This window comes from Mauremys mutica, chromosome 5 (genome assembly GCF_020497125.1).
Source record: "Mauremys mutica isolate MM-2020 ecotype Southern chromosome 5, ASM2049712v1, whole genome shotgun sequence".
Lineage (NCBI taxonomy): Eukaryota > Metazoa > Chordata > Testudines > Geoemydidae > Mauremys > Mauremys mutica.
Genome location: NC_059076.1, coordinates 58,761,364 through 58,785,186, shown reverse-complemented (window position 1 = coordinate 58,785,186; position 23,823 = coordinate 58,761,364). Strand labels below are relative to the sequence as shown.

General features: G+C 41.4%; 1 protein-coding gene across 1 annotated transcript in view; it reads right to left on the bottom strand.

Annotated features, from left to right (window-relative positions):
* The window catches only part of SMAD1 (SMAD family member 1), a 72,497-nt gene extending 61,732 nt beyond the window's left edge, over positions 1-10,765 (bottom strand). The window contains exon 1 of the mRNA XM_045019244.1: positions 10,616-10,765. The gene's annotated coding sequence lies outside the window, so the exon portion shown is untranslated. The remainder of the gene's footprint in view (positions 1-10,615) is intronic.
* Positions 10,766-23,823: the final 13,058 nt, after the last annotated feature.

Below are 23,823 nucleotides of genomic sequence, written 5' to 3'. Positions count from 1 at the left end.
GCAATAATTCATACTTACAAGGCACTAGCACTTCACCTTGGATGGACGGATAGGGATGGAATGCAATACTTGTCTCTTGTTCCTTGGCCAAATGTTTCTCTCCCCCAGAGAGAAACTTTGCCCAAGCTGTTTTTGAATAATCAAACAGTTTAGCAAACACTTGAACCTTCCTAAACTACCATTATTTTTTTCCCCTGGGTTACTAAAGGTCAAACTTTTGTTTTTTAAGTGCTCTCTCTCCTATCTGTCCAGAAAGCATGCTTCAAGGCTTGAAGCTAATATCTGTGTTTTAAATATTTCAAAAGAGACTTCTCTAGATTAAATCTAATGCTAGAAGTTACACAAACTATAACTTACATGTTTAAGGTAATACAAAGACTTTTCCTCTGCCTCCTACATCCCAAATGGAAACACTGAACAACACCAATAGGAATAATAAAGGACCTATTATTAAGGATGCTACACTGCAAAACCAGCAATGGGCAAAACAGAAAGCTGTAATCGCTGAGACGGTAACCTACACATAGCTAGATTTCCTAAGGTATCCAATAAGGTCAACTTTTACACCTTTTAGAAAAAGTACAGTTCACTGTATTCACCAGCTCTTCATTCTACATAGTTGTACTAAAATAGGTCACTGATACAGTAATATCCTCAATAACCAATGTAGGTCCCATCCTCACTAGCACAAAGCTAATGGAGTTAGATGTCTAGAGATCAGGGAAGGAGACTGCAAATCAGGAAACCCTCATCCAATGTAAATCAACATCGACTTCAATGGCGTTGATCTATGTGGGCTGAAGAGCTGGTTACACAACTCTGATTTTAAAGCTGATTTAGCTGAACTGTTGGTTTTGAATCCAGTGAGAAAGTTTCTCCAGCACAGACAGGCCCTAGGCATTATCTTTCCATTAGCACAACAGAAGCGCAATACAGAAAACCAAAGAAAGTGTGCTATCAAATACAAGGACTCAGGCTCATTGTATATCATAAGCAGTAAGACCTGAAGACCTTAAAAGAATATGGTGTTTTCACTAGTGAAAACCCCACAGTTCAGAGATTTTGCACTGTTAATCATTTAAGAATTCAAACTGCTTTATTGAAATGCGTTACTCTGGATGGAATCGTCACAACAACAGGTTCTCTCTCCGTTTCCGAATTTTGATCAAGACAAAAATATCATTAAAGTGGCTCTTCACCATACTTGGCTTCTTGCCAAAAATGAGAAAAAGCACAAAAAATAACCAACATTTCTTAGAGCCTTAAAAGTTGAATAGGCATGCTCATCCCATTTCTTCACTCCTTATGTTCTCAACATTTCTCTGAGATTTTTGTACTTAAAGGAACAAAGCTGTCATTTGCCATCACTTTGCCTCCTTGTGTCATATACATCCCTGGGAGAAAACCCTCATTTTCCAACTGTCCCACCACTTTGGTAAGTGACTGAAGGACTAGATAAGAAAAGAGAGACTATTTCTCGCTCTAAGGTAGTACAATTACAGGTAGAGTAAGTATTAAAAATCTACCAGCTCTCCAAACTAGACTACATTCCCATTCAAAAAAAAAAAAGCTACAGAAGTAACAAACAAGGTATTATTGTTGCAAAGTTTGTATAAAGTCCTTAGTCTCAAAAGAAACAAACAAACACTGTTTATGCAGTTGTATATCTGCTTTGATGTACAACGCGACTCACCCCATAATAGTAGGAATGGGACCAGAATCTTCCCTAATTTAAAATAATTAGTCTTCGGCTAGACCATTAACACCTTTCTTGTCTCTCACAAAACTGCTCAGCAACCTTAAAAGCACAACTGGGCAAAGAATGGGCAAAAAATTGTTTTGCAAGCCATTTTTCCTTGTAAAGAAACATGAATGCAAATGTGGTTTCTGATTCTCTGGTATGCTGGGGATGGCCAGTGGAAAGGGGAGTGAGAAAAGCCTTTTATTATTCATTATCTTTTGTGTGTCATACCTAGAGAGACTGATAGGAACTCAATCATGCCCCCAAGCTTACAGAAAATTACTAAAGAATGATCAGGAGGAACAGCAAGAGTTTCAGCAAGTCCTAGATTCACTTCTTACTCAGTTATGCTTTGGAAACAAATATGAGAGCCTCCTTTCCACTGTAACTAGGAAATAAGCAAGTTGCAACCTGTATATTTTATCCATTAATCATATCTGCTTTACTGGGCATGCAAGGTAGGAAGCTTTCAATTTAAACTACTTTCCACCTCAAGCCACACTGAAACCTAATTACATAAAGAGTGCAATGTATTGGTAGAATAAAAGATAAATATGCAGTTCATTAACACATGAATGTGAACAAACACAGCAAATGTTTCCCCTCCTCCCCCAAACACGTTTACATGTGGAAACCACAATAGGATTCTTTAGACATTTCACATTTAAGCCAACTTTTCTGCTTTAAACAAAAAAATGGCTACATATAAGTTAGTTTACTTTGATTCATTTATATACAAATGATTCTCCACCTAAATAATTTCATTGTGTCACCTCTCTATTTGACCCAATTACAGCAGGTTTAACATTAAACACCGCTGATTTCAGGCAGACAATTCATGTACATGCACACTAACAAGGCATATTTAAGAAGTATGAGAAACTCATAGATTTACTATAACCTAATGTAGTGAATTTAAAATAAGCCTCTACAGTAGAATAATATGCTACATATGCAGTGTGCTGCAAATACTGATAATTTAATGTATAATATGAATATTTTAAACATTTTTGACAAGTTTGAAATGACATTAGTATTTGATTCTTCAGCGTGTCTAATTTTGTGTGTATAAATAAGACTATAATCACATAACTGTAGCTAGTACCAGCTCTATTTGTCCCTCTCCAATTAATGTATAGTTTTTCCTGTAATTAAAATGGCCACAGGAGTCCTAACAATATTCTGTGGCCTCATCCATACAGAAATTGCATTGTGTTAATTAATGAGTTAAAAAAACCCAATTCAGCTAAATCAGTGCAAAGCCTATATATTAGTGCAAGCTAACTTGATATAACCCAGTTGAAAAGTATGCCTATGCAGGGCTTGCACTGGTTTAACTAAATAAGTTTCTAAACAGATTTTAGTTAAATTGGTTCACTGTATATGAACATAGCCAGCTTTTGTAATGCATTATCTAAATTCTGAAACTCAATTTATACTTTTATCTGCTAAAAAAATAAAAAGCATCAAATACTACATTTGCACTTTCCTTATCACAAAGGTTTTGTACCCAGAAGTAACATCTGTGAGCTTAAAGCTGTTACCAATCACTCCCCTATTCAACTACATTATTGAGGGAGAAAACAAATGAGGCACTATCAAATATCAAATCAATGTTTTTAAATGCGTACCAATTTCTAAGTTATGCAATACTGTGCTGATCACTTTGATGTAACATTTTAATAATTTCAATGACAAAACTTGCAAGTTAAATATTTCTGAAGAAATAGTTAAATTATAAATTTAGACTATCTGCAATAGACAGCTCTAATTAAGACTGTCTGCATTAACATATTTAGACAATCACATCTGTTGCCATGTAGGAAAAAAGTCCCTCTTCTAAGCACAAAAATATGAAATTATGCTTTAGAAATTACTGGTGAACCACATTAATGATTTACTCATATGCCAAGTCAGCAGTAACACTTGCCTTTGGATAATACTGCTCTGAACAGTACCTAAATATAATTTTATGGAGGCATGTTTAAAAATAATTTTCTTTTCCCCCTGTATTCCAGAAGAGGCCATGTCTACAAGAGGAAATTGACTGGAACAGCTCCAGTATAATTTTGGGGTTCTGGAATAACTACCCATGTGGACACTATTCCTGAATAAAAGCAATTTTATTCTGTAATAGTAACTTCATTTCCAAGATGGAGTAATTATTCCACAATAAAGTCACTTTTATTTCAGACTGGAGTGTCTACATGGAGGCCGGGGTCATTCTGGAATAGCTAAATAAGAATAGTTATTCTAGAATAAATGCCAGCCAATTTCCCCATAAATCTACAACAGAAATTCAACTGAACAATTAAAACACTTCCCCACTACTGATCTAGGATCTTAATTATCTTGCAACTCTTTAACATGCCAGGTATTTCATACACAACACTGCTACACTGGACAGCCCTGGAGTCATATCATCACAATGTTAAACTGTCATTTCAATGGAAGTCAAGTACAGAGGTGGTGCACCAGTGGCCACATTGTTAATATTAAAAGATCCCAGGCACAAAAGATAGGGCAGTGCAATTAAGTATCTAGTTCAATGCACTGTACTATGAGGAAAGGCTGAAGGAAGTGGGTATGTTTAGTTTGGAAAAGAGGAGATAGGGGGAGGGACATGATATCCGTCTGCAGATACTTGAAAGGCTGCCATAAAAAAAAAATGGAGAAACATTGTTCTCTTTTGCCACAGAGGACAGGACAAGAGGCAATGGGTTCAAACTACAGCACTGCAGATTTAGGTTAAATCTCAGGAAAAACTTCTTAACTGTAAGAATAGTAGGACCATGGAACATATGGGCCTAGAGAGGTTGTGGAAGCTTCTTCACTGGAGGTTTTCAAAAGGAGGCTAGATCTGTCTTGGATGGTTAGACAAAACAAATCCTGCATCTTGGCAGGGGGTTAGACTAGACCAGTGGTTCTCACCTGCTCGGAGCGCCCCAGTTATCACGGGGTCCACCAAGCAGGACCAGAGTTAGACTCGCTGGAACCCAGGGCAAAAAGCCACAGCCCCACTGCATGGGGCTGAAGCCTGGAGCCCCGCCACCTGGGGCTGAAGCAGAAGCCTGAGCAACTTAGATCTGCGGTGCCCCATGGCGTGGGGCCCCTTGCAATTGTCCTGCTTGCTACCCCTTAATGCAAGCCCTGGCTTTTATATGCAAAAAACTAGTTATTGTGGCACAGGTGGGCCATGAAGTTTTTATAGCATATCTTGGGGGGGGGGCGCCTTAGAAAGAAAAAGGTTGAGAACCCCTGGACTAGGCGACCATTGCAGTCCCTTCTAATCCTTTGTTCCCACAAAGACTAGTTAAGAGAACCACACTTCATCACATGCCTTTGATCCAATTCAACTATGGGGCACATTTAGAGCAAACAGAAGTGTGCAAAAAACTGAAGTCACACTGGGTAAGTCTACACCCCATCTGGGCATGCACCTCCCAGCCCAGCTCCACAAACTTGTGCTATCAAGGCTCACACTAGCACAGGAGTGGGAAAACTTTTGGTCTGAGGGCCACAACGGGTTTCAGAAATTGTATGGAGGGCCAGTTAGGGGAGGCTGTTCCTCCCCAAAGAGCCAGGCATGGCCTGGCCCCGGCCTTCCCCCCCAATGGCCTCCCTGGGGCCACTGCCCCATCCGCCACCCCCCTGTCTCCTGACCGCCCCCGGAATCCCCACCCCTGACTGCCCCCTGATGTCCCATCCAACCCCCTCCTTTCTGACTTCCCCCCAGGACCCCTGCCCCCATTCAACCCCCGTTCCCTGCCCTCTGACCGTCCTGACCCCTATCCACACCCCAAATTCCCCTACCCTCTATCCAACCCCCCCTGCTCCCTGCCCCCATACCGCGCTGCTTGGAGCACCGGTGGCTGGCAGCGCTACAGCCGTGCCACCCAGCTGGAGCCAGCCACGCCAAAGCGCAGCACAGAGCACTGTGTCTGACCGGGCTCTGCAGCTGAGCTGCCTGGCCACCCAGAGCATTGCACCAGCAGCGCGAGGCTGCGGGGGAGGGGGAACAGCAGCGGAGCTAGCCTCCCAGGGGCCGGGCCAGGATCTTAGGCGCCAGGCAGGAGGGTCCCGCAGGCTGGATGTGGCCCGCAGTTTGCCCACCTCTGCACTAGTACATTAAAAATAGCTGTACAGCTGGGGCTGGAGCTCAGGTTCTCAAGCCTGAGGGATGGGGTGGGACCACTGCCTGAGCTGCTACATCAAAGCAACATCTGTCTACACAGCTATTTTTAGGGTGCTAGCACAAGCCCCAATACCACATGTCTGTGGATCCAGTCTGCGAGGCTCACTCCCAGATGCTGTGTAGACATACCCTTAAATTCTGTTAATCTGGGCTCTTTTGCATTCCTTGGAATTGGACTATTTTTTTAAGTGTTTGGCTTTTCTTCCCTAAAAGATAGCTTCCTCTATGCAAATGAACATTTGTTCTCCACTGAGATTGTATCTCTCTGTAGTCAGCCATCAGCAGTAAAATTCTGTCCCTATCCCCCCTCCATACTGCCTGTTCCACACACAGTTCTCATGCTGGTATAATTATTTCAGTTTGGGGTGTAATTTTTTTTTAACCAAGATAGTTATAACAATACAACCCCTTATGTAGATAAATTATATCAATACAAAGGGGCCTTATACATGTGGCATAGGCCCCTTCCCATACAGTATGCCTTTATACTGTCATACCTGTGTCCACACCAGAGAGGTTCAACTGCTTTAACTATACCAGTTGCAACTTGCGTATGTAGATGAGCCCTAAGACACTGACATCTTAATAAAACATGCTTGTTTTCAAATTTACTTTGGTGTTTTTTTTTAAGCCAAACAACTTTTAGAAATTCAAGAACCAGTATCCAGAAAATCTTCTTTCTAAAACTGGGTGGTTCCAATTATTACACACACACACACACACACACACACACAGTAAAAGGGATTTCTGAATACTAATGTTCAGATTAGTTCTGCAGGAACTGGAATGGAAAAAGACAGTATAACTGGGCAAGTTGGTCATAAAAAAAATAAACCACAAATAAAAACGAACATTAGAAGAGTCACTTCATTAACCACAAGGCAGTCTTTGTGACCTCATGTCCATTTTCACGGGTTTTACAGTCCTTCTTTCAATAAGGTTATTTCATTAGTCTGTTTCACCACAGCACAAGAGAGCTCCTTATCCACATTTTACAAATATTTCTCCTAAAAATGGGCTTCAATGCTTTACTTCCAGCTCAGAAAGTAGGTTACCTAAAGGGTCTCTTGTTCTGATCGGACTGAACTTGTCTCTTCAATCTTCCCGTAATATTCTATTGATTTTCTAGTGCTTTCCGTAGCCTCTCACAAATCCATTTTACTCTGTAGTTATCACAGATAAATACAGATGGATGCAAAAAAAACCTAGTTTCTCCCAATTAGCAGAGATCATATATGATACAGTGGTGATTTCACACAAGTCAAACCAGACAGCAATTAAGTCAGCACCAACAAAATACCAAACCAAAGGGGACAGACAAGAGCCACAAGCAGGATTTGCTATGTGTGCATTGTGAAGCTTTTACTATCAGTACAAATAGCAAGAAGATTTAAGATGCTTAACATACAAAACCGTTTATGCCATTAGAAACTAGTATGGTACAGATAAGATTTTTTTTCCTGTAAATAGTTACTTTAAAAATCACCTTTGCCTTCAGTAAAAGTAGTGAGCTATTGACAAGCAGGATTTAAAATCAGTTAGTTTTAAAATAGGTCTGGCCATATAATTCAACATATGATCAAGACACAATATACCACTCAGTTCTACAGAAGCATTTCAACAGATACACATTCAGAGTCACTACTTCTAGTAGGATAAAGATCACTAGTAGACTGGAAAAAGTGTTAAACCATTTGCCTGCTTTCACCACTTTGTGTAGTCAACAAGTAAAGCCTGATCATTTTTGAACCTCAGGAACTGTATAAAATTCAGCTTTCCCCCCACCCAATAAAAGAGCTATGGTCATTCTCCATTTCAATTGATAATGACTGGGAGAAGGAGGTTCATAATCAGGGTACCTCTGCTCACACAATTCCTCTTCATAATTTCAAATTCTCTTTATATAAAGTGTTTTAAGTTATACACATGGTGCTCTCTGCATCACACATTTTTGAAGCATAACGGGCCATGCCACACATGCTTGCTTTGGTGCCCCCATAATGTGGTTTAATTATGATGACTGAACTAATAGGCTCACATCACAGACTTTTACAGGTTGACCCCATGTCATTCTGATGTATCATTTTGCACCAGTTCAGTGCTGTAAATCAATTTAAGATCTTCAGCAGGCTGAAAAGGCTGGTAATGATGCTTTCTCTGCAGTCTCTGGGGACTCCACATTATACACAACTTACATTATTTATAAAGCGGAGATGATGCCTCCATTAGCCTTGTAAGACTACAGAAATGAAGGCTTTTGTATACACAGTTTGGACTGGGTAGTGCATACTATTGTATTTTAAATATAACATTCAAACTTATTACTCCCTACTACTTTTTTTTAAACATGGCTTCTAAATGTCAGTCTTTAACTTGTACCCATAAAGTGGCTCAGAATTTAAGGAGGGTCTAGAAAAAAAATCACTCCAGTATTTACAAAGACTGGTGCAGCAATGTTACTAACCATTGCATCACTTCTCTTTACATTTCAGCCCTTTACTTACTAGTTTGGACTCTACATTTATCAACTTCTAAACTCTTGAATTGGTAGATTCTACTTAAACAGCTTGAAATCCTTCATTTTCTGTATATCTAGTCTCCTTCTTCCACTGTACTGGATCAAAGAGTACACAAAATGAATAGTAGAGGATAGCATAAGGGGGAAAAAAAAAGTGTATTTGATTACATACCAAGGGAATGGAGGGGTCAAAACTAAAGCAAGGACAAATCCCTACCCTTAGGGTAACCTGATCTTGCCTTGAACTGATCCTTTCTGGAGACTGTGTAAGGCTCCTAGATCACCCAACTCCAGAGAAATCTCTGTCAAGCCCCAAGTTACAGTGTGAAATTAATTACAAGATGAGAGTCTGAACAACAGCACAGGAATATCAACTATATGGGTTAAGTATTTTTCATCTTAACATTAAAAAACCCTAAAGACAGCCACTGTAAAGGAGTCACAAAAATGAAGTATTTAATATTTAAACAAGGTGCAATGAGAATCTTCTACCAACTGCCCTGCACAGAACTCCTATCTGGATTGATATTTTCACATCGTGAGTTGCAACTGGAAGCAAGTCGCCAATAAATTTAATGTAGTAGTTATAGACAAGATTAAAATTAGTTTTAACACAGCAAGTTCCTTTACAGGATTCACTCACTGTTTGACACACTGAGGTGCAGATGCTTGACCACATGAAGACTAGCAGAATTTGAGGTGTCTACTTATAAAGAAGAGTGGTCTCTGTGGGTTGTTAGTCTCAGTTTTGAGTTTCATGTTGTGTAACTTACAAAATCACACACAAGCTAAGTCTTACAGGGTAGGAGAAGTCAGAAGAGGCAAGAGTTGCCAGTTTTTACATGTAGAGCTGTCTGAAACATAACCTTTTAACTAAAATGCTAGTTTCTAGAGACATCATATCCTACTATGTCTGCCATAAACTAAGTATGGGCATATATTTGCTTTTATTTGAAATATACATGAATGGGGGAAAAAAAGTAGAATTAGATGTTTCTGACCATCAAATACTCCACCCAAGAGAAGGGTGGCACCTATTCTTAGATGCAATGAACATCAGTTCTTTTTCCTAAATATACCAAAAGAAATTCTCTTCCTAGAAGTTAACTACAAATAAGCATATGCTCTACAAGCAAACTGCAAAACCAGCCTGCACATCTTCTGTAATTTTATAAACTGCTAACAAAGGAACAAATATTGTAGTTCTTACTCAATCAAAACTCCCACTGACTTCATTAAAAATGATACGGTCTGGCCCAGCTACTTTAGAAAGCAGGATTGAACACTTGTATCTTTAAATTTTATTAAGATATGTCCATGTGCATCTATAGCTGGATAATCTCATTCTGTAAAGTAGAAGTAAATTGAAAATCACATTGAGAGAAGAAAAATCATGTGCATCCAACCCTCCTAATAATCAGAAGAATTTTAAGTGAACTTTCCTTGACCTCTAAACAAATCTTGTTGCAAAAAGCAAATCCATTAGGAGGAACAAAGATTTGGATTAGCCAAGTCATTAGAGAAATGCTTTTCCCAAATAAAAACAAAGGGCATTTGCCTTGTGCTAGCCAGAGCTTTACAGGAACTGTTACAAGTTTCTCCCACTTGGCTTTGAACACAATGGGGCCAGGACAAAAGTCTGAAGCAGCAGAAGCCCCAGAAACAGGGTTTTCTAATGAGACGGGGGGAAAGGGGAGAGAGGAAGAGGGAAGGAGAGTGCTCTTGGCGGGTCTATTTTCTCTTCCTCCAGCCCAACAAAGAAATCTACCCAGAAACTTTAAACCAAGGAAGGCAGCAAAGAAGAAAGCACAGAAGTCACAGGTTTCTCTCCAGGAACCCGCAGAGACGCCATCATGCTGGAGAAAAATCCTGTCCCCCTCCAAAAAAAAAATAAAAATAAAAAAATCCATCCCTCCTTACCCCAAACCGTGGTGAGAAGAAGAAGCCCGGACCCGAGCCTGAGATTGGAAATAACCGGGGGGGGGGGGGGAGCAACAAGGCAAAGCGCAGCCACCATTCAAACCACTTCCCTGAGCGCAGCAAGCCCTGCCCGGCCCCGGCCAGCCCCGCCAGCCCCAGGACGCAGAGGTGGGGTAGGAGGGGTCCCCGCCCAGGCACAGGAGCCGGCTTGGGAGAGGGCAAAGAAGCGGAAAGTTGTTACCGGCAGCTGGGCGGCGAAGCGGGCAGAGGAGACACCGAACGCCGCGGCCGCTGGCTCGCTCCTTCCTCCCTCCCCGGCTGCTGCTGTTGCGGCTCCAGCCGCCAGGCAGCCCTGCGCTCGCTCTGCCTCTGCGCCTGGATTGATCTGGTCTCGCTGGCGTCAGGCAGTCGGAGCCGCCCAGCCTCCACTTACCCCACTGCCAATATAACACACACACCAGGCCGGCCAGGGATCCTCTCCAAATTCCCACCCCCGCCAGCAGCTGCAGCTGCCTTGGGCCCCTCTACAAAGCCCTGGGTCGTGCGCCTCCTGCATTGCTGGATTCGTCTGGTTTGTTAGGGCCAGCCTCTAGCGTTCAAAAATCACGAAAGTGACTTAAAACCCACGGTTTAAAAAATACAGTAATACATTTTGGCTACTTTTTATTTTCCATCTGGTTTCGCAGTCTTTAGGGTACACTTGCTTCACGTTTCAAATGTGTCCCTGCAAACATGAGGGCTAGTAATTTTTGTATTATTATCCTTAAAGCTGATATTCTCTCACAACAATCTCGTGTTTCCAGGAGTTGTGGCCCCGTTTCTGTGGTGTAGTCCATGCTTGGGCAGAGATTCACCACCACAGAGCTCATGCCCAGAGCAGAACAAAGTTGTTGAGGAAGAAGCCTGAGAGCTTGTCTACACAGCGAAATTTCCTGGCATACCTTAACTTAAACCTGTATAATTATACTGCTATAGTAATGCCAGTAAATTCCCCCATGTAGACAAGATCTAAGTATTATAGTAACCTAATCTTAAAATACTGAGAAATTGAAGTACAGAGAGGTTATAAGGCCCTGATGCTGCCCACACTTTTGCACAGGTGTAATTTTACATGTGTGAGGAGTAGTCCTGGATTACTCACACATATAAAGTTACTCATGGGTGTCAGGTCATGTCTACATTATGGGCACTACAAAGACAGCCTGCAGTGCCATAGCTACACCGCTGTAACCCCATCGTGTAGACACAGCCTACAGCAAGGGAAGGGATTTTTCCTTCACTCTGGGAACACAACCTCCCTGAGCAAGAGTAGCTAGCTTGACAGAAACATTTTTACATCATCCTACACCAGGGATTATGTCAGCATTGCTTCCAATGGTCAGGTGTATGTAGATTTTTTCACACCTCTGAGTGCTGTAGCTATGTCAACCTAAATTTTGACACCGGGCCTCAGTATCTGCAGGAACTTCACCTAAATGACTTGCTCAAGATGACAAAAGAAACCTGTGGCAGAGGTGGGAGTAGAATCTAAATTGTCTGGCTCTCAGGCCTCTGCCACAAGATCACCTTTACTCCCATACAGGTTAATAATGGAAATTCAGCCACCTGTCTGGTAAACAGGCATACAACCAGTATAATAAACACAACAGTGGAGAACATGGGAACTTTGGTAAAGGACATTGGGGCACCCCCCCCACCAACTCAAGAAAAGCATCATGGGTTCTTTAATGTCCACACAAAGCGGCCAGGGCCTTCCTTTAAAAAAAAAGGGGGCGATCATCTTGGATTAAATTTTGTATTTTAAATAAACCAGTCCCTTTACCTTTTACCACTTGCACCTTCTATTATTAAAGATGAATGGACTCTAATAATCCAGTTTACTCTGAACCATTTATGCCGTGTTTACTTTTTGTACTTTATTCAATTTGGACAATTAAATTAAACCACTCAGGTTTCCTTTTCTGGTCCTCATGCATCAGTAGAATGCTGCAATGTATGAGTTGAAAATACTACTGTGAAATGCTTATATCCAAACAAAATAAAATGTATCAAATTATTTTTAAGTGTAATGAAAACATTTATAAATAGAGATGTGCAGAAGAAGGATTAGCTAATAAGCCTATATTATTTGCATTGTGGTAAAACCTGCAAACCCCAGACAGGGGTCAGGACCCTATTGTGCCAGGCATATACGCACAGTGATAAGATGGTCTCTGCCTCAAAGATTTAACAATCTAAGAACACCAGGACCAGATCCTTGAAACCAGGTGTTGTTCCACTGACTTCAGTGGGCCCCAATGGGCGGAAGAGTCTGCCCATACAGTGCTCACTGTAGGACTGGACCCTAAGGAGATGAGACAAGAAACGAATTAAGGACTAAGCAGTGCAGTTTGTCAGGTGTCTTGTTAAATCCACAATTTTTGCTATTGGGGATGGGGGAAGGTTGGGGTTTGTTTGTTTTTTGTGAGGGGGGGCTGGGTGGTGTGATGTAAAGGAATTATAGTGCTTTCTTCTTTGAGGGGTAGAGAAGGTCTAGATTTTATAGGCTACCTCTCCTAAATAAGTGTGCTGTAAACAGGTAATTAATTGTAGAGGCATGGGGAAAGTCAGTCATATGGCAAAGGGCCAGATTTTTAAAGGTAAAGATACAGATAGATATCTAGTAGGATTTTCAAAAGTTATGTTAATTTCTTTGGTGCTTTTGAAAATCTCACTAGGTGCCTATCTGCATCTTTAGGCACCTAAATACCTTTGCAAATCTAGCCCTAAGAGGCTGCATGCAAAAAGACAGAGAATGGGAGTGGGAGACAGATGTAAAATGAGAATTTATGTAGGCAGAATTTCCTTAATTGTTTCTTATTTACCATTCAAATTAAAAACATCCATGCCAGTATTATGATTCAGTGTTGTTTTGTCTTATTTACTACATTCATTATTTGGTGTAACAAATACCTAAAGAAATGCCACTTTTCTGAATATGATAATTGCTCTCAGTCTCAGGAATTCTTACTGTGAGATCAGAATTTACACGCAGATTATGACAGATGATTTCTAGTTAAAATCAGCCTGGCAGCAGAATTTTCATTTGGCATGTTCCCTTGGCTTCTGTTACAGATAGTGACTTCTGCTGGTGACAATGCTGTGCTGAACTCCCTAGTTTTGCTTCATGTTATGTTCACCAAATTTTTGCCAGGTGGATAGCCAATAATCCAGTAAAGCTGGTATTTTCATGAAGTGTTGTTCAATATTGATCAATGTGCAACTTTTTACCTGAATCGAACTAGCTGAAACCATTTTCCTATCATTCATATTGTATTTTGCACAGACCAATAAATAAATAAATGGAAGTGGGGCATTTTGTAAGAGGAAAAGCATTTTTTTCCTCCTCATCATTGATAATGGGTTTTTCACAACTCTAGTTAGAGTTCTGCAATTTCATATTTGACTTCTTCCTCTAGTTCAATAGTAAAACAATACTGAAACAATACTGCCCTCCTCACCCTCCACCAGGGACAGCCCACTTGATCATTCTTTATGGGTTTTCTTTTAAATAGGATAGGTAAGGAAGAGATATTAAGGAATGCCATATAGGCCATCTCCTAACCATTATCATTAGAGGATATGAAGGGGGAGAAGCAAGCAACTATGTAAATCTGTTTGGGAAGGATGTCCCATGCATGAGGGACAGCATGGAAGAAGATCACAAAAGTGCTTGTAAGATGCTACTGGGAGAGTTAAAGGACAGAAGAGACTGGATAAGTAAGGTGGAGCTAAACTATGAAGAGCCTTGAAGGTAAGGATCATATATGGTCCTAAGACTGACCAACTTCTACCAGAAAACTTTTGATCACAGTATGGAAATCCATCTGCATGGACCCGATTGCATAATAGGGACCTATCTTTGTTGCCATGTTTGCTACCATACACAAAAAAAGACAAGGACCCTAAAGAAGCCCATTTAATTTCTTAACATACATTTTCTTCCCGAATTAGCCCACCGTGATTAAGTAAGATTTATACAGAATAAACAGTGAACTGATAACTTTATAAGATTATTAAACACATTTCTCTCTGTTATATTAAATAATACTTCTGCAACAAATCTATCTGGAGATGACAAAGAGGTCTTTGATCAGGTTGAATAATCATTCTTCTTTTCTACTGGTGGGATTTGGACCAAAATTCATTACTTGGATAAGATTAATGTACGCAACTATAGCAGCCAAGATCCTTATTAATGGTTATGATTCCAAAAGCCTGCGGCTGAAACATAGTATTACACAGAGCTAACCCTTATCTCTCTTATTGTTTGCACTTATTATGGAGTCTCTGATGCAAAGAATTCATTCCAGCAATGGTATTTTTGGTATAGGAATAAGCAATATTGAACAGCAGATTGCATTACATATGTTGAGGATACATTAATTTTTGCCAGTAACCCTAGCCAATATATAGTGTCCCTAGCCAATATATTGAAGCAAGTAACATTTTCGGAGAATTTTCTGGATTCAAAATGAATTACAATAAATCAGAGCCTCTCCCTCTTAGACTTTGCCCAGTGCCATTCGGAGGCCTTTGAAGATCATTTAACTTTGTCTTGTGAACCACTTTAATTAGGGATATTGGAGTCCATGTAGCCAAACATTCTTTGGACCTTTTTAAATTAAATGATTTCCCTTTAGCCACTCAACTTAAAAGATTTACATAACTGGAATAACATAAACCTATTATTGGCTTCTTGGAAGACACCACTAGAATTAAACTTCACTCCCATCTTAATTACCATTTTCAAGTTCTTACAGTCCCTGTCCCATTTACATCTCATTACATTTTAATATACTGCTTTGTAGTTTTTTATGTACACGGGTGTCAAATACAAAATTGAAGATTATTTTCTTCAGAAAAAATCAACAGTGGTTTGGCATTTTCACACATAGCTCTTTACTGTTTGGCAACACAGTTAGGTCCATTAGCTGAGAGGTACAGAAATGGCTCCCAGTATATCTCGTATCAATATATCTCTTTCCTTCTACAGTTTATTTATACCTTCACTAATATAATTAACCTATTTGTCAACTGATGAAAAGCACTGTGTAAGAGCTAGGTATTATTATTTATTACTATTAATATTACTCACCATGCAGTGGTTATTAGCTTTTCTAAAACAAAGGTGTTTTTTTTCATTTTGGAGTGTATATATGAATTATATTTATACACCAGGCATAAGAGCAGGATTACATGTTTAGGAGTGGAAGGCTAATTGAAAGAGGTGGAATGTGGAGATTAGTAAAGTTATTTTGAGCATTGGATACAGGAAGCTGTTCCAGGCATAAGGTACTACACAGAAAAAAAGCAACAAATTGGACATTTCTCTCTTGTATGGCAAGAGACCAGGAAAGACATTGTGCTTCTGTTGTTTATGGCCCAACTGGATGTACATAGGATTCCTGGCAAAGCACTCATAGTTAAGTTTTTCAAAGATATAATTGTGCCCAGAGGACACAGAACAGCTTTATGCCAATGCAAATAGTATGCCCTCTCATATTATTGTGCCTTACTCTATATTGTGTTCACCAATTATAGAAGGCTTGTGGGCTCTGTACTTAAAACATGTAGGCAGCCAAACCTTAAACAGCAGGTAAAATCTGCAGAGCCCTGCAAAATCATTTTTGCCAGTTGGATGCAGATACAAATTTTGTATCCACACAGACGTGTAAAAAGCTGGGCTGCCTAACCTGTTCGCCTTGGGCAATGTGTTCTTGTCTAGTACTTGATGGTCTTGAAACAAATGTATATATATTATTTTCCATTTGCACTTCCTGGCGCAAACTATGTTGCACGTCTCAAACATCCTGACAGTAACACACGATTACACAAGTTGTTGAAAACATGTACATATAACAGGAAGCACAGAAAGGTAAGACTGGAAGGAACCTCAGTAGGTCATCTAGTCCAGTGGTTCTCAAAGCCAGTCCGCTGCTTGTTCAGGGAAAGCCCCTGGCAGGCCAGGCCGGTTTGTTTACCTGCCTCGCCCGCAGGTTCGGCCAATCGCGGCTCCCACTGGCTGCAGTTCGCCACTCCAGGCCAATGGGGGCTGCGGGAATCGGCGTGGGCCAAGGGATATGCTGGCCACCCTTCCAGCAGCTCCCATTGGCCTAGAGCAGTGAACCGTGGCCAGTGGGAGCCGGGATCGGCCGAACCTGTGGACACGGCATGTAAACAAACCGGCCCGGTCCACCAGGGACTTTCTCTGAACAAGCGGAGGACCGGGTCTGAGAACCACTGATCTAGTCCAGTCCCGTGCACTGAGGCAGGACTAAGGGTATGTCTATACTTACAGTTCTGCAGCATGTGTGGTGAAGATGCTCCACACTGATGGGAGAGCACTCCTATTGACATAAAAAGCCCCACCCCGCTCTTCACCAACATAGTGCTGTGCACACTAGTGCTTATGCCTTCAGCATAAGCTATATCCTCAGGGGGGTGGAATATTCACACCAATGAGCGACATAAGTTTTGGCGATATAAGTGGTAGTGTAGACATAGCCTAAGTATTATCTAAACTGTCCCTCACATGTATTTGTCTAACCTGTTGTAGAAGGAAAGCCCTAGAAGAATAAAACTAACTTCAAACTCCATGCCTCTTCCAATCTTCACCAAGCTTTCACACACACACCCCCAAGATAAAATAGCCAAATTGTTGACAGGCAAGTAGAGTAATACTAAATACTAATCTCATCTATACATTATGTACTATTATACACACACACACACACACAAATAAACAAAAAACCCAACTGATGATTAAATGACTTTATTAAGGTTACAAAGTCAACCACTCAACAGTTAAAAAACGCTAAAGCAGCCTTAATTCGGGAGCCCTTGTGTATATACAGTATAATACAATCTTTAATGACATGATCACACACTATATTTTCCACAGGACCCTTGACTCAGACAGTGCACAGGATGGATGGAGCTCCAATAATGAGCAGCTATTCAATATTTTGCTTTCTTCTTGTTCAATGTGTGGCCCCAGTCCTTATTTATTACATACTAGTCAAACCCTGCTCTGAAGACAGAATTATTAATGTCCTCAGGGGTTTTCTATCATACTCATCACTGTAGTATCTGAGTGTTTCACAAACATTGATTAATTTATCTTCGCAAAACCCCAGTGAGGGGACGAGGTGCTATCATCCCCATTTTACAGTTGGGGAGCTGGGGCACAGATAGACTACGGTCCAAAGTATCCCCAAATTTGGGAGCCCGATCTGAGACATCTAAGACCAGCATTATGTATCTTGTAAGTGTTCAGAGTTCAGATCCCTTTCACTTCAGTTGCAACTGAGAATGTAGCACTTCTGCAAATCAAACCCCAGGGTCTCAAGTCAGGTACCTAGAAAATGAGGGAATACACAATTAGTGACCACCTGCAAAAAGTATGGGTGAAGTGACTTACCTAGCATCAGACAGGAACTCTGTGGCAGAGGCAGATGTAGAATTCAGTTCCCCAAGGCAGCATTCACCTGCTTAACTGTGAGACCATCCTTCCTCATCCTGTAATCCCTTGCCTCATTCCCAGTGCACCTGTGGCTCTGTGGGCAGGACTTGCTTTTGCTGTCCGTGCTGCTGGAGGAGGTGGCTGCTGCTGTGTTACCCCTGCTTTGCTGCCTGCTGAGGTTGGGGGAATGGCGTGGAGCCTTCCCTCGTCGCTCCTGCTGATGACGACCATCTGCTGGCCTGCTAGGCGACTGGCCTGCCTGCCTCCACTTACCACCCTGGGACTATTGCAGCAGAGACTATTATCACATGCCCCCCTTGAAATTTCCCTTCCCCACAGTTTGCATTGGGCCTTCTCCTCCCCATGCCTGCACATCAGCTCCTCCCCCTCACGGTATGCAACCCTCCCCACTGTCTCCAATGGTCCCTCTGTCTTCTAGTTCACTGCTCCCCCCATCTTTTGTGGTCTCCTTCCGCTTGCAGTTTGCTCCCCGGCCGTGTATGCTCTCTCTCTTTCCTTGCAGTTCATTGCTCTCTCCCCGCCCCCAGTTTGTTACCTGCCTTCCCTGCCCAGCCCCCCTCACCCCCTGCTATTTTATTATCTGTCCTGCCCAGAGCTCCCCCCCTCCTATTGCTGTTTGGTACCTGCCCCACCCCGGAGCCCCTCCCCCACTCACTGGTACTTGGCTTCCCAGCCCAGTCCCACCCTTCACTCTTTGTTCCTCTCTAGGCCCCTTCCCTATCCCCTTACTGTTTATTTCCCTGACTCCCCTGTCCTGCCCAGGGCCCCACTTGTCATGTCCCTGTACCACATATGGACTGGCTACAGAGCTTGCTTAGACACCAGATGTGTTCATCATAAGATCCTTTAATGCTCTGCCAGGTCTGGTAAAAGTTCATTTAAATAAGGTATTTATACATGGTGCCACCTAGTGGCTGAACAGTATAATACAGTTTAGCATTCCACTACATCTCCCCCTTAAATTCTACATTCCTACCATTTACACTATCACGCTATCTTTGAAGTTCAGTATTGATTAGTCTGTTGTGCATCTCTGAATTGTACTGGCTTTCTAATTACACAACCTCAATTTGTTATACTGGTCATCTGGCAGTCCATTAGTTGCAATGCTTGGCTGTGGTTTTTTTTGGAATCCTTGAGTCGTCGTCTTGTTCTGCAGCTGCCATCTGTAGAGTTTGCTCTGTTGATTATAGCTTGTTCCTCAGAAAGAACAAGCTATAGATGCAGACAGTTTCTCTTGAACTCTCCACTGTTGGTCTTGATCACATATGATCTGGGAACTGAATTATTTTTCCTCACAATCGCTGGAGTTATCCATCCTTTTTCTCCATCCAATTTGACGTGAACATAGACACCAGGTTCTACACCTGGCAGTTCTTTGAGTGATGTCTGTTGTAAAAATGTTCACAGGCTCTTTTAGCCTTTTTATCTGAGTTGGTTACTCTTCATGTCTAGCCACTTTGGAGATAGATTCTTTTCCAAAGTTGGAACAGTAGTTCTGATTTGTCTTCCCAACAGGAGTTGTCCTCGATTATATCCAGTAATTGCTATTGGTGTTGATCTGTAACTCAGGAGAGCAAGGAATGGATTTTCCTGCTGTAGGATTTTCTTGGCTGTCTGTACAGCTCTCTTAACCTCTCCATTCGCTTCTGCGTAATGTAGGCTGCTAGCAATAGGATCAAAATCATATTTTGTTTGAAACGATTTAAATTCTGCTGCAGTGAATTATGGTCCATTGTCCATCACTAGTTGTCCTGGAATACTGAAGTAAGCAAAATTTCACTTCATTTTCTCAACAACACTGTGACATGTTATGGCTTTCAACTGCATTATTTCTAAATACCTGGAAAAATAGTCCACAATGATCAGGTAATGATGTTCTATGAATTCACATAAATCTGCAGCTAGTCTCTTCTAAGGTCTGTCTGGTAGAGGTATTGTTATTAAAGGTTCTTTGTGTTGTGTTGGTCTGTGAGTTCTGCAATGTTCACATGCTGATACTTTATTCTTTATGTTCTTGCTGATGTCTGGCCACCCCACTGACTGGTTGGCCCATTCATGGCATTTAGTTAATCCTTGATGTCCTTCATGGAAGAGGTTTAGGATTTCTCCTTTCATTTACTGGTAGTTTGGAATTACAATTCAGTCACCTTTATTCATGAATCCACTGGACTTGCTTAGCTCTCCACACACCACAAAGTTCTCTCTTGTCACTTCCTTAGGGTCCTTTAGATACTTGGGCCAGCAAGCCCAAATGCAATTTAGAACTTCCTGAAGTTGAGTGTCTGTCGAGGTTGCTTTTTGTAGCTGGTGTAGTCTCTTTTCTGACACTGATCTGTATGTGTCTACAGCATCCACACATGCCTTTACATCATCTTTGCACTCAAAGGTAGTTGAGTGCAATGCTGGGCTCTGTGACAGTGTCTGCTACTACCAGATTTTTCCCAGGAACATATTTAGCAATTGGATTAAATCAAATTAACTTTAGCAATAGACATTGGCATCTCAGCAGTGCTTGATCCAGGTCTTTTCTGTTGATGAGGGTTACAAGCGGTTATGGTCTATTATCCATATAAGAGAATCCAGTCCATGCAGATATTTGTAAAAGTCCTCACGTTCCCATACACTGGCCAGGCACTCTTTTTCAATTGATCCATATAGGTTTTCTGTTTCTGTGAGGGTGCGAGAGCAAAATTCAACTGGCTTCCACTCAGAGACATGTTGTTGCAATAGTACACTACCTATGCCATATCTGCTTTCATCCATACTGACCATTATGGGTTTGTTCACATCATAGTAGTACTTGAAAACTGGAGCTGTTGAGATAATTTCTTTTACCTTTTTGAAGGCAATTTTTTGATTTGGCCTTCATAGCCAAGATGTGTTGGACATTGATAGTTCATTCAGAGGTTCAGTTATTATAAAAAGGTCTCGTAGGTATCAACCAAAGTAATTTACCATCCCCAGTATATGTCTCTGTTCTGGTACATTAGTTAGTGCATTCAATTCTCAAATTGCTTTTACTTTCTCAGGGCGAGGACTGATTCCATCTTTGTTTATTGTCTGTCCCAACAATGTGAATAAGGGTGGTGGAAAAGATATTTTCCCTTGTTTAGTTTCTGTCTGAACTGACTGATTAGGTTTAGGATTTTGTTGTGTTTGTCCACCAAAGATCCATGTGTCAGAATATTGTCCATGAAAATGACAATGCCATCTGTATTGGTTAACAGTTCTGACATCTTTCTTTGGAAAATTTCAGGTGCACTGGTAATTCCAAAAGTTAATCTTCAAAAGCAAAATCTCCCAAAGGATGTGAAAAATGTAGTCAGTTTAGCATTAGTTTCTGTGGGTAAAGAAATTTGCCAGAATTCGCTTGAGGCATCCTGCTTTGTGAATATTGTAACTTCTTTCACTTTGGGGAGGAAGTTATCCAGTGATGGGAGGATATATTTTTCTCTCACAACTGCTGCATTAAGTCTTTTAAGATCCACACGCATTTGTATTTTTCCATTTTTTCTTTATAACTGGTACCAATGGGGCACACCATGCTGATGGCTCAAAGATTCTCAATTATGCTAATCTATTCCATTCTCTTTCACTCAGTTTCCACTTTATAAAGTAATGGGATAGGAATCCTGCAAGGTGCATGTACACTATATGGTTCAGCATTGTCTCCTAAGGTTATTAGTACTGCATCTCCCTGTTGTTCACAATTCACTATCACCAAATATTCCATCAAATTCTTCCATCTTTCTCACTAGGCCCATCATGGCTGTCATGCTGCACCTGAGAAGGCAGTTGGTCTGTGGTCCTTTGACCACATACACTCTGAATGCATAGCTTTTGTCTCCTTCTCTGTAAACTGTTTTTGTGGTGAGCTGGCCCATGCAGTTCAGAGTACTTCTGGGACTAATTAGAGCTTTGCCAGGTGACTTCAGCTCTGGGAAACATCGAAGGTGGTCATCAGTTCCTTCTGAGGTGAACTGTGAGATCAGCTCCTGAGTCAATTGTAAAGTCAATAGTCTTGCCATGAATATTCAATTTCATTCTCTAGGTAGGCTCCATGTCATCACATGTAATAGATCCCAGAAGCAATGGGTCTTGATTGTCTGTCATATGAGTCAACTCCCTGACTGCTTTGGACCAGAAAACAGTTGCAAAATGTCCATATTTCATGCATTCATTACACTGGGTACTTCTTGCTGGACACACAATCTAATGGAATATCACTTTTCCCACATGTTGTGGATGTAGGCTGGAATTTGTCCCTGTGAGCCTGGTAGTTCACTCTCCTTGCCTCAGGGGTTTTATGATAATGACTTCTCACTCTCAAGTGTCTCTTCATAGCTTCAAAGCTGATTTCAGGTTTTTCAAGTTGTTCCTGCCTTTTGTTCTGTTGTTTCACTAATTCTGACTGTTCTGCTGTCTGTAAAGCTGTGGCAGGGGTTCAGTCTCTCTTCAATTGTAGCTGCTGTGAAAGGTTTTTATCTGTTAACCCAATAACCAGCCTGTCGCTGATATTTTCATGTTTTGTATTCCAAAAATCAGTGTTCAAGCAATGTTTGCAGTGCTCTTATAAAACATTCAACATTTTCCCCCAGGTTTTGAATTGTCTGGTGGAAACATACTCTCATAAATCACATTTCACTGAGGTATCAAGTATGTATCAAACATAGCCAGAAACCCCTTCATAGTCAGCTTTGTGACTGTCTTAAGGAAAGTCAAAGGATTTAAAGATATGCTCTCCCTGCTTTCCCATAGCATAAATTATAGACAATAGCAGTATCTCCAGTTTCTTTGTGCAACTTGGTAGCAATGCAAACTCTTGTAAAATATTGTTTCCAGTCTGTCCAAGGTTTGTCAAAGCTGAAACTCTCTGGGGCATTGAAGAGTGGCATGTTGAGGAGATCCTGCAACTTTTGTAGCTTCGTTCCCTTCTATTTGCCTTGGAGGAGCAGTGGGCACTATCAGGAGTTCTCTGCTCAATTTCCCCTTCCAATGTCCTGATTTTTAACCTCTTTCTTCATTTGTTGTCCCCAGTATTTATGAGAGGGAGGGCTTATAGCTTTGGGAAGGCTTAGGCTCACCATCTCCCGGCAACCACAATAGGTACACACCTTCCAACTTCCGCAACAAATGAAGCAGAATCCTATAGACAACAGCCTCATTCACTACTTATCCCTGATTCTTCCACAAAGCAGATCCATGCCATGCTGTAGCAGGGTGCTGGTGCAAAGGCACCTAAGTAGCCCCTGCTCAGCCAGCCCCAATCAGGGGAAATAGATTGGGGCTGGGGAGAAGCCTGGTGCCTGGCCTTTAGAACTGGCTGCACCTACGGGCCTGAGGATTCAAGGGCTATAAAGGCTGGCTGGCAGCCAGAAGAAGGGGGAATAGCCAGGGGAAGGTTAGTCTCCAGGCTGAGGAAAGACTCTGTTTAGGAGAGGTGATTATCAGGCCTGCAAGCTCTGTACATAGCGTAATACTGGTGGTGGGAGAATGTTGTGTAAATAAAGCCATGGGTGCTGCATAACTAGAAGCCTCTCTGAGCTTTATTGGGGCAACCAGTGGGCCTCCAGAAGAGGGGCCGGCAAAGGACTTGTCACACATGCACTGGGTGAGATGGGAAAAATAGAATGTGGTCATATAATTAAGGGCTGTATCATATTGCATAAGCACAAGAGGGCCAAATTAAGGTTGCAGAGACAATCTTTCTTCTATTGTATCCTAACTTTTGGGTGCTAGACTTTGCAACCTTAATAACGTTCTTTTAACGTAGTTCTTCTCTGCATAGTTTCCTAGGTTTTTAAAAAAAGCAAACTGAAAAAACAGAAATTCCAATATGTGGCATCACACTGATACCCACCTGGGACATCAGCGGGGTTGGAACCTTTAGATCCATCACAACAGACCTCTCCACCTGAGCT